Here is a 10,627-nt window from a genome sequence, read left to right on the forward strand (position 1 = left end):
GGTTGTAAAGTCTAAAAAAAAAAAATAGATTTTTCTATTCCACCGTTTGTAATATGCTATGTTCAACTTGACTCATGTTAGGATAAATAGACAGGTCTACATTTTGCTAAATAAAGTAAAATGGATTTATGATAGAATTTATAAAATTTAATATGAATTTGTTGTACACAATATTTAGAAGATTTAAATTTGGAACTATTTCCTAAACTCAACAAATTGCCACAAGTCATGTGTTCATTTAATGAAAGAAAAGTGTTACGCTCACAACATTTTCACTACAAATCATAAGTAGTTAGTTGTTATTGATTCAAATTTGAACCTACCATTGAAATTATTATTTTTTTCCCAATAATAATAACCAGTAACAATGTGCCATATAGAATTTGTTGTGAAAATGTTGTGAAATAACATTTCTCTTAATGAAAAGCTTTTTAATTTCTACTTTTTGTATCAACTTTAAAAAAAAAATTTTATATTTTTGTCTTACACACACACACACACATATTAATATGTACAACTAAGAGAAAGTTTAATTAGAATTTGAAATTAGAATTCAATTTTGTAACATGTGTCTAATTTATGCGGAGATCATACCATAAATTGTAATGACCTAAGGAAAAGTGTTAGCCACATCTGCGCTATACTTCAAAAGGACTAGTTACAATCGAGGCTCCTTGCAGTTGTTAATAAAGCCCAGATCTACCCAGTAAATACTCGATGTGGGACTCATCACACACTCACACACATCACACAATCAATCAAATTGGGACATCACAATCTCCCCCACTTAAATCCCTAACGTTCTCGTTAGGGCCCACTTTGTGGGATAGTGTCTCTGAGCCCACACGGGATTACCGGGTCGGCTCTAATACTATATGTAATGACTTCACCTCAACTGTATAGATATTGTTCGCTTTGGGACCCATACCTCTCACGGTTTTGTTCTTCCCCAAATTGCGCTGGGGAAAAGGCCTCTACACATTGAAGGAAGGTCATTCCTTATAAACACATTCTCATATGCTTCCCTAGGCATGTGGGATTCCATAGAATGCAAGACCCCCCTTTTGGGTCTCTACATAAATATCCACTTAAGTTTGTGTCATATATCCACTTAAGGTTTTTTTTTGGTAAAATTAAATTAATGAGTGAAAAAAATTGTATTTAATTTTGAATGTATCTATTGCATGCATATGTTACGTGCTATTTTTTTTTTAATATTTTGACTAATTATTTATATTTTTATAATAAAATTTGTATTTAAATTTAAATGCATCCATGCGTTTGCATTGGTTACATGTTTATTTATTTATTTATTTTCATTTGTGAAATGGAATGAGTTACATGTTAGTTTAGTATAAAAGCTACCAAAAATATATCTTTGTCTCATATTTGGTATATAAGCTACAAGAAACTACAGATTATTAAGTAAACAGTAAATCTAAACGCAATCACATTGAGCTCCCTAAAATAGAATAGGACACCAGTAGGTCCAGTACAGAGAGTCAAGCCTAAAAAAAAAAAAAAAACCTCAAATTAGAATCTCTCTCTATTTATGATCAAGTGGGTTTTTGATATTGGCTTTTGTTAGAATCGGATGATTTGGGAGAGAACAAGATGACAAAATGTTTGAATAAATAATTTTTTTTTTTAAAAAAAAAATTAGAGTTTAGAATAACAATTCAAATGGGGATATCCTGACAAGTGATTAGCTAAAATAGAAAACAAAAAATAAATTTTTGTCCTAAAATAGATGGGGGAATCTTAGGTAAGCTAACTTTTTTTTTTTTTGATAATTAAGTAAGCTAACTTAAATGCGCTATTTTATCAAAATCTTGTTACCCATCCTATTTCTTTCCGATTAACCCATTATTATTGGAACATTGATAGAATTGAGAATTATTTGATCATCTTCTAACACATCAACAAATCCATTGCACGCTATCCAATTACTAGGGCTTCTTCTTCTTCTTCTTTTTTGTCAGCATTGTATTTGTCCATAATGCAATTTCTCATATTTATTTTCTACTTTACGGTGACTCTCTTCCTTTTCCTAAATGTGTCCAATGCAAAAGGCACAAATGCCAAGAGTATCCTAGTTGATCAGTCAGGCAAGGGACATTTCAAAACAGTGCAAGAAGCCATCGATTCAATCCCATCAAATAACAAGTGGACAATTATCGATCTCAATCCTGGTACTTACAAGTAAGCATTAGTAAATACTAAAATATAACTCCAATTTTCATTTATAAGTTATCCATTAACTTTCAGTCACTATATATATATATAATTTTTTTTCTTCTGTTGTGTAGAGAAAAAGTTAAAATCCCCAAAGAAAAACCGTACATTTATCCTTAGGGGAAAGAGCAGAGATACGACTGTGATCGAATATGGTGATTATGGGAACCCCTTGGAAAGTTCTACCTTCAAGTTATTTGCTGAAAATTTTATGGCTAGTGGTATCACATTCACGGTTAGGCAACTCAAAAACTTTCATCTTGGGCTATCACAAATATCTAATAAAGGAGAACTAAAAAAGTTTCTATAGAATAAATGACAAAGTTTAGCTACAAAAGTAGTTATAATTTAAGATTACAATCTTATTCAATATCATTAACACTACTACATATTTTAAAAATTTAATTGTTGAATTGCATGTTGTTTATGCTCTTAATACACGTCAATTTTGTACCAATTGAATGTTATTTTCTATATTATTTATAAAATTATATTTTATGCATAATTTTAAACAATAAAAACTTGTAATTTAAACAATTTATTGATGATATAGTTATTCATCTTTAATTTTCTAGAAATTTTGTAAACATGAAGAATATAAGAAAAAAAAAATGTAATCTAATCGTAGTTTTGTTAAAATTGACCTCTATTAAAAAGATATTAAATAAAGTTTTAGTAGTCTAAAACTCTAACTAATTTTGTAGCTGAACTTTGCCCTAAAATAAATTAGAAGTTAAAATATATAAAATACAAAAAGAATTCCAAATTTTCTTTATTTACTAATTTTTCTTAAATCTTTGCTAGAATACATATGACCTCGGGAAAGATGAGCCGAAGAAAATTACATGGGCACCAGCAGCCCTTATTCAGGCAGACAAAGCATCATTTTTTGGGTGTGGTTTTGTTGGCATATAAGATACACTCGCTGACTTAACAGGTCACCACTATTTTAAGAATTGCTACATTGAAGGTTCTGTGGACTTCATCTGGGGTTTTGGTCAATCACTTTATGAGGTTAGAATCAACCAAGCTATAATTATATCATATTTCTTTTTCCATTAAGTGTAGGAAATATTTTTAGAAATTTTTTACAAGAAATTAAAAAGTAATAATTGATTTTTTTTTTTTTTACAATTTCTTATATTTTTCAAAAAAATGATATTAAAATTTTCTTAAAATAATCCATTATTAAATGCCCTGAAGACCACCGTTAACCGAATCCATATTAACATTTGTAATCAACATCATAACTACGATCATTGAATGACCCATTAACTACAATATTCATTGTGTTAATGAATTTTTTTTTTTTGGTTGAATTTGTAATCAACATCAATAACTACAATCATTGAATGACCCATTAACTACATTAATCATTGTGTTAATGATTTTTTTTTTTTTGTGTGTTGAGAAACAAAAAAAAAAAAAAAAGTCATTAACACAATGATTGTAGTTAGTGGGTCATTCAATCAAAGTTCCTTAATCATATATATATATATATAGAGAGAGAGAGAGAGAGAGAGAGAGAGAGAGAGAGAGAGAGAGAGTTAATTGTGAACCAATAAATACCCTAGAACTATGATCTTTTCACAAGGATTTTTTTATATTAAATTTTCTACCAAAAAAATGTTTTAACCTTATTATAATCATTATAGCTTTCATTAATTTTTTAATAAACTGCAATTTCACTTTTTTTTTTTTTTTTTTGAGAAAGAACTGCAATTTCAATAAGAATCAAAAGCAATATAATTTATAGATTTCACTATCTCACACATAGTACTATCTATATCTTTATAAAAACATAACCCTAAATTATATCATATTTCTTTTTATCAATGACAATGGGAAGTTTATCCATGCATATATATTTCAAAACTATTTTATGAGACTAAAATATTTTTCGTCCTCTTTTAGATCCTATCATTTTGGTCCCTTGAATATTAAAAGAGAAAAGTTAATAGGTGTCCTAAACACATAAAATTATGAAATATTTTTAGAAACTTTTTATTATAAATGAAAAAAGTAACTGATTTTTGTAAGAACACTCATTAATTATAACCAGATCCATATTAACATTTATAATCAACATTATTACCACTATGATTGTAGTTAATGGGTCATTCAATCAAAATTCCTTTATCATATTATCAAATATATATACATAAAAAAAAAAAAATTCTACCAAAAAATGTTTTAAACCGGATTATAATCATTATAGCATTCATTATTTTTTTAATAAACTGCAATTTCAATAAGAATCAAAAGCAGTACATTTATAGTTTTCACTATGTCACACATAGTACTATCTATATATATATGTGTGTGTGTATTTTTTTTTCCCTGAGAAAAAGCCCTTAGATTGTGGGGGCATTATTCATTAATCAAACGTAAATCTTGGTTGTAAACATCTAAAATATCCAGAGAAACAGCTTCCATCTAAATAAAGAAATTGTGTAGCTCATAGGTTAGTTAGAAGGGCTATTTGTAATCTATATCTATATAAAAACAGAAACCTAAGTTGAGATAGGGAGCTTTTGTTGTAAGCCTTGTTATTTAAAAAGAGAATTGTGTTTGACGAAAAAAAAAATTATATGATTAATCGTTGAGCATCATATACAATAAAATGAGTTTTTCATATATATAATCATGTATAAAACTTTGCTATAAAATGAAACTCGGGGCATTAATTGTAGATGGACCCACTTGAGGGCTGGGGGAATGGTCTGCCTTATTCTTGGCCCCCCTCCACACACACACACCCCCACAAAAAACACAAATTAATCCATTATATTCAATAAAAAATATTTTGGTCCATCCCTTTTGCCCATTTGCCTAAAGAATAAGAAGAAAACCTTTAGACAAACAAAAAATACCAACACAACCAATCACAAATCCAGTCTACTCAATACTCCCAAGAATAACAATAATAACCCATAGGCAAACCAAAACTAACAACAAAATAAACATAAAATTGGTCTAAACAAAAAATACATACAAAATAATCACAACCCCTTGTTTAAAACGTTTGATTCCATTTTCTCTGCTTTGTCAAGCCAGCAATGCTACAGCAGTGGTACTTTTTTTTTTCACATTACTGCCTTTTTGAGAATCATAATATTGTGTTGCCGTGATTATTTGCCTCTTGTTTCCGAAACTATTTGACTGCCTATAATAAATACAGTATTAATTAACTCCAAAATATGTGACATGTATTTAGTTGACGTGTAGATATATGATTGATTTTGCAATGTGTATTAGTTTTGTTTGATAGAGAACTAAAAAAAAAGGTTTTGTTTTACAGCTGTAATTCAGAACAATTAATAGATATTCTATCGTTATTAGCTTAATTTTTTTTCAAAAAAACACCAAAATACAAATTGGAGTGGCTGTTGACAATTTTTTTTAGTTAATCCAAAATACAGATTTTTTTTTTCTTTTTACTAATTTTCAGCACAATACAACCATAAGATATAGAGTACCAAAAAAAAAAAAAAAAAATCATTTCATAGTTAATCTTGATATCATTCATCACTACCCCCCCCCCCGACATTACTCTATATGTTTTGTGTGTAGAATTGTGAATTACAAGCAAAGGCAAAAAGTATAGGCTTGGGGAGGGCTTATATCACAGCTCAAGGCCGACAACAAGAACAAGATACCAATGGTTTTGTGTTTAAGAATTGTAAAGTAACAGGAACTGGTCCTGCATATTTAGGGAGAGCATATAGAAGCCATGCGAGAGTTGTGTTTTACCAGTCAACTTTCAACAACATTATTGCCCCAGAAGGTTGGGATGCATGGCATAATAAGGGAAAAGAGTAAGTTGTTCCTCTTCTTCTTTTTTTCTCCATTTTACATTCATATTATAAAATGTTTGACTGATCTTGATAAGCTACTGTTCCTTTTAAAAGTTTAAGTTAATAAGAGATGGTTTTTTGAGAGTAAGTTATAAGAGATCGTTAATTTAGAGATCATTTGGCATTATGATTCATGGAAAAAGAGTGATTTATGAAAATGCAAATATACAAGAAGAAAAAAGTCAGCATTGTATTTTGAAAAAAAAAAAAAAAACTCAAATTTTAAAATCAAGAAAAAAAGTATATTTTCAAATCGCAGCTCACAGAGTATTTTTCTAGATTCATTCATAAAAAAGTTGTGTTTTCACATTACAATTTTTCACAACAACACATTTCACAAGTTATCAAAATTCATGTTCTCAAAACGCAACATTTAAATTTCATTGCTTTTCTTCTAAATGCACTTCTTTTTTTTTTCCAAATAGTTGACCTATTTTTTGAACGAATATTGAGCAAGACTTTTCTTCTTTTTTTCTTCTGTGTTATTGTTGTATAGGGGAGAAATCACATTTGCAGAGGTGGACTGCCAAGGATCAGGGGCAAGCATGTCGAAACGTGTGAAATGGGTGAAAACGTTATCCTCAGAAGAATTGGAGCAGCTTGTCACTCCAAAATTATTCATAGACCAAGGAAATTGGTTGGGAGAACAACTTAGCTTCGTATAATCGCACACTATTCATGTTTATAATATATTTTGGATCTTGTTAACAAGTGTTCTAAGGATACAAGTTAAAGAATAATAAATGCTCCATTATGAGCTATAATGCATATTTTAAATAAATAAATACATAAATACATGTGTCAATAATTCAATGTTTTGTAGGAATAAATTTATCGTGGTTGTATGTGGGTAATTTTTTTTTTTTTTTTCTAACACCCGGGCTCTACCAATTTTTTTTTCTCTCCTCCCTACTACATTTTTCATCCTCCCTAAAATCTTTCCATTCAAATGGACCATTAAAACTGCTAACAAATATAGAAAAATGAGATAGTTTTAAAGAAAAAATAATTTTTAGAAAATTATTCATATTTTAGAAAATATTATCGCCGAAACAAACGGAACATATAATAATTTAGTTTACAACCTTTTAATTATTATCTGTGATTCTTTAAGATTAGGATTTGAATGAAATCATTAATTTTTGTCTTGTAGGGTATTACAGATTATTCCTGTCAATGATTAAGTTGTGGCTGTTTAAACAATTTGAATCGTAAATGATATCGCTTGACTACTGAGATGTTTAAGAGTTTTATTTAAGATGGATATTGAGTACTAATCAAACTAAGATAATATTGTTCCATTTACTGAGAAAATATATTGCTAAAACATAGGCTCTCACTATAACATAAACCAAACAAATGAAGAAATTTATTCAAGATAGTTCGAATTACCCAAATTGCATGTAATATGTGTAGTTATACTACGGAGCTAGACTCAAACACATAGAAGTTTGTCGAACCCATAGACAACATGGCATTAAATGGCTTAGAGATTTAGACTAGAGCGTATCTAAGAATTCAACCATATCACATCCATCAACCAAATCAAATTCATGTTCATACTCTTATGCGTGACTTACCTTATTGCATCACAACACCTATGCATCAATGCATGATCATATTCAAATGCATGTTCATGATATTCAAGCAATCTAAAACCCTAATAAACAATCAAAAAGATAAAACAAAACAAGATAAAAAAGAGTGGCAGAGACTTAAAGATAAACTACGTTAAAAAAGACTAAAACATGTAAATAAAACAAAGGAAAGGCAAACAGGAGTGAATTAGGATTTTTGGGCAAGATCAAGTCCAAAAAAAGTCCTAATTAAATAAAACATGACTTGAGGAAGTTTTGTGAAAAACTCCCTCTTTGATTCACTATTTTCTAGTGAATATTATGTGTTTTACTACTAGAATTCGTCCTCCTTGAAAAAATACCTTTTATGGCTTTATATAGTCAAAAAATAAGGGTTTTGGGTGGCTCCTAAACGATGTAGGATTCGTTCCAAACCATGTTTTAAATGAAGAAAACTTGTTTTACATAGTTTCTAGAACCCTAGCATACATATGCATGCACATGTATTCGTACACATGTATGAAGCATGCGTATGCAGAACTTGAGCATGTGTACGCATACACGTGTCTGCGTACGCACGCCCTAAAGCAACCTTGGGCTTTAAAATTCTAACATCATTGGAGAACGGGAGCCTGAGTTATAAGGGGTATAAAATGCGGTGTCTACAGTGGTACTTATTATATAATTAATGGTAACTTTGGGTTTAACAAGAGTTAGTGGAAGCCCGAAGCCCATTAGAGCTAGAAACTTATTTGTTCATTTGATCTCATCCCAAGCCACACACTAAAACCTAATTGGGTGGGCCCAAAAGGCTAACCTAATTAGATAATCAGCCATTTATTTATTGTAAATAAAATAACTGCATAACTAGTTAAAATGTATGTATGATTAAAAGAAGAGTAAATAATTTTCTCAAGAACATCTCTTGAACATATTTTTCCAAAAAGAAAATCAATGTACATAAGAACTAATTAAGACCACACATCTTGGGTACCATGTGGAATTGGGATAAAGATTAATGGTCTTCTGCAGATATACTATCTACTTTTTGTTTTTAATTTTCACTACATCAAGATACACCTTTTATTTTTTGTTCTAGAATTCAAAATTGTATGTTATCTCTCATTAATGAAGTAGATTATTGTGTTACTTTTGTTGCTTGTTTTGTATGGAATACAAAAGTATACTTTTCCAACATTTAGATGTTCCAAAATAAAGTAAAATGGATTTAAAATAGAATTTCTAAAATTTAATTTGAATTTTTTATGTAGAATATTTAAAAGATTTAAATTTGGAAACTACTTTTTCCAACCTAAACTCAACAAGTTGATCATATGTCCCTTTGGTAAAATGCCTTTTTTTTACTTTTTGCTTTTTGTCTCAGATTTAAAAAAAAAAATAAAAAAAAAAAAAAAAAAAAAGTAACTGATATTTTTACAGCTTAATTTTTATATTTTTCACGATAGTAGTATAAAAATTTTCTTAAAATTATCAATTAATAAATGCTCTAAGAGCACTCATTAATCTAATTCTAAAAAAAGTAAGATGAACAACACATATATGAACAAGAAATTCATTGGAAGAACTAAAAATTTTTGCATCTAAGAAAATTAGAAGAACAGATTTTAAGTAAAAAAAAAAATTGTTAGGTTCTAAGACTTTAGAAACTAAATGTATTAAAACTTCACTTTGTATATGTTGGCAAATCATGATCAAAACAATGAGTCTAGGTTTAGGCTTGCTCAAAGTTTGGTTTAATGTAAGTTTGGAATCAAGTAATTGCAGGAGATTACTGTTCTATTTCTGCAAGGCTTGATCGATTGAGAATCATGGATTAGGAATTTTTTGCAGAATTTTCAAATAGCCTAAGCCAAATAAACGTGTAGGGTTAAGTGTTTTACTCCTTGAATATAAAGAAAACCCTAAGCATGTTTTTATAAGGCTTCAAAAAGAGAATAATGTGCCTCTTTTGTAGATCTAGGGTTTTGTACCCAAAAGCTCTCTGAGGTCTTTTGTTGAGTTGTGTGTTGAATTTTTTTGTGAGATCTGAGAGGTGTACCTTCATTCACACACATAGAGTTATCCAGATCAAGATTCACGTCAAGAACTTGATGATTGCTTCAGTTGCTGCATAAAGAACTTTAAAGAAGATCTGAAACCTTTGAGTGGAGTCTTAAAGTTACAAGTAGGAGAACTTGTGATTGTTGCAGATCAAAGAAAGAAGTAGTCCGTGGACTTGGAGCTGCCACATGGTTACGGTAGTAAGTTTTCTACTTGAGGTAGCAATAGGAGCCGCCCTTGGTTGCTGAGAAAGCTAGAGTAGGAAAGGAGGAGAAGTTTAGTGGTTGGTTGCCATGAAGGTGCAAGAAAACGCTAGAAAAAACTTTTTTAGTGGGTTTTTCTATTTTTAAAATTGAAAATTTAATTTTTTTGTATATATTTTTTTCAATTTAAATGTTGATGTATTATTTTTTTAATATACATATATATATAATTATTATTATTTTATTAACTACATAAATTTAATGGGAAAATTATACTTTACTTCCCTAAACTATACCCCCATTATACTTACTGCCTAAGCTACACAAATGCCCAATCACCCACTGAACTAATTTTTAATACATATATATATATATATAATTATTATTTTTTATTAACTACATAAATTTAATGGAAAAATTATACTTTACTCCCCTAAACTATACCCCCATTATACTTACTGCCTAAGCTACACGAATGCCCAATCATCCTCTAAACTAATGCCCTTGCAACACTTTCTACCCTACCTTCTATTTGGTAGTTAAATTGGGCGGAAAAACTCACGTGACTAACGTGTGTAGAAGCCCCCCCAACTAGATCGCAATGGCGTGTGAGGTTGGGGTGGCTCTAGAGGCCAACGATGATTTAAGTTGGTCTGTGGTTGGGGCTTATGTTCACTGGGTCTATGATTCAAGT

The 10,627-nt window shown here is 29.7% G+C and overlaps 1 pseudogene; it reads left to right on the plus strand.

The window, feature by feature from the left end:
- The first annotated feature begins 1,869 nt into the window (after positions 1-1,869).
- On the plus strand, positions 1,870-6,906 carry LOC112038006 (probable pectinesterase 29; annotated as a pseudogene).
- Positions 6,907-10,627: the final 3,721 nt, after the last annotated feature.

Source organism: Quercus suber, unplaced genomic scaffold (assembly GCF_002906115.3).
Source record: "Quercus suber isolate HL8 unplaced genomic scaffold, Cork oak 2.0 scaffold_63, whole genome shotgun sequence".
Taxonomy (NCBI): domain Eukaryota; kingdom Viridiplantae; phylum Streptophyta; class Magnoliopsida; order Fagales; family Fagaceae; genus Quercus; species Quercus suber.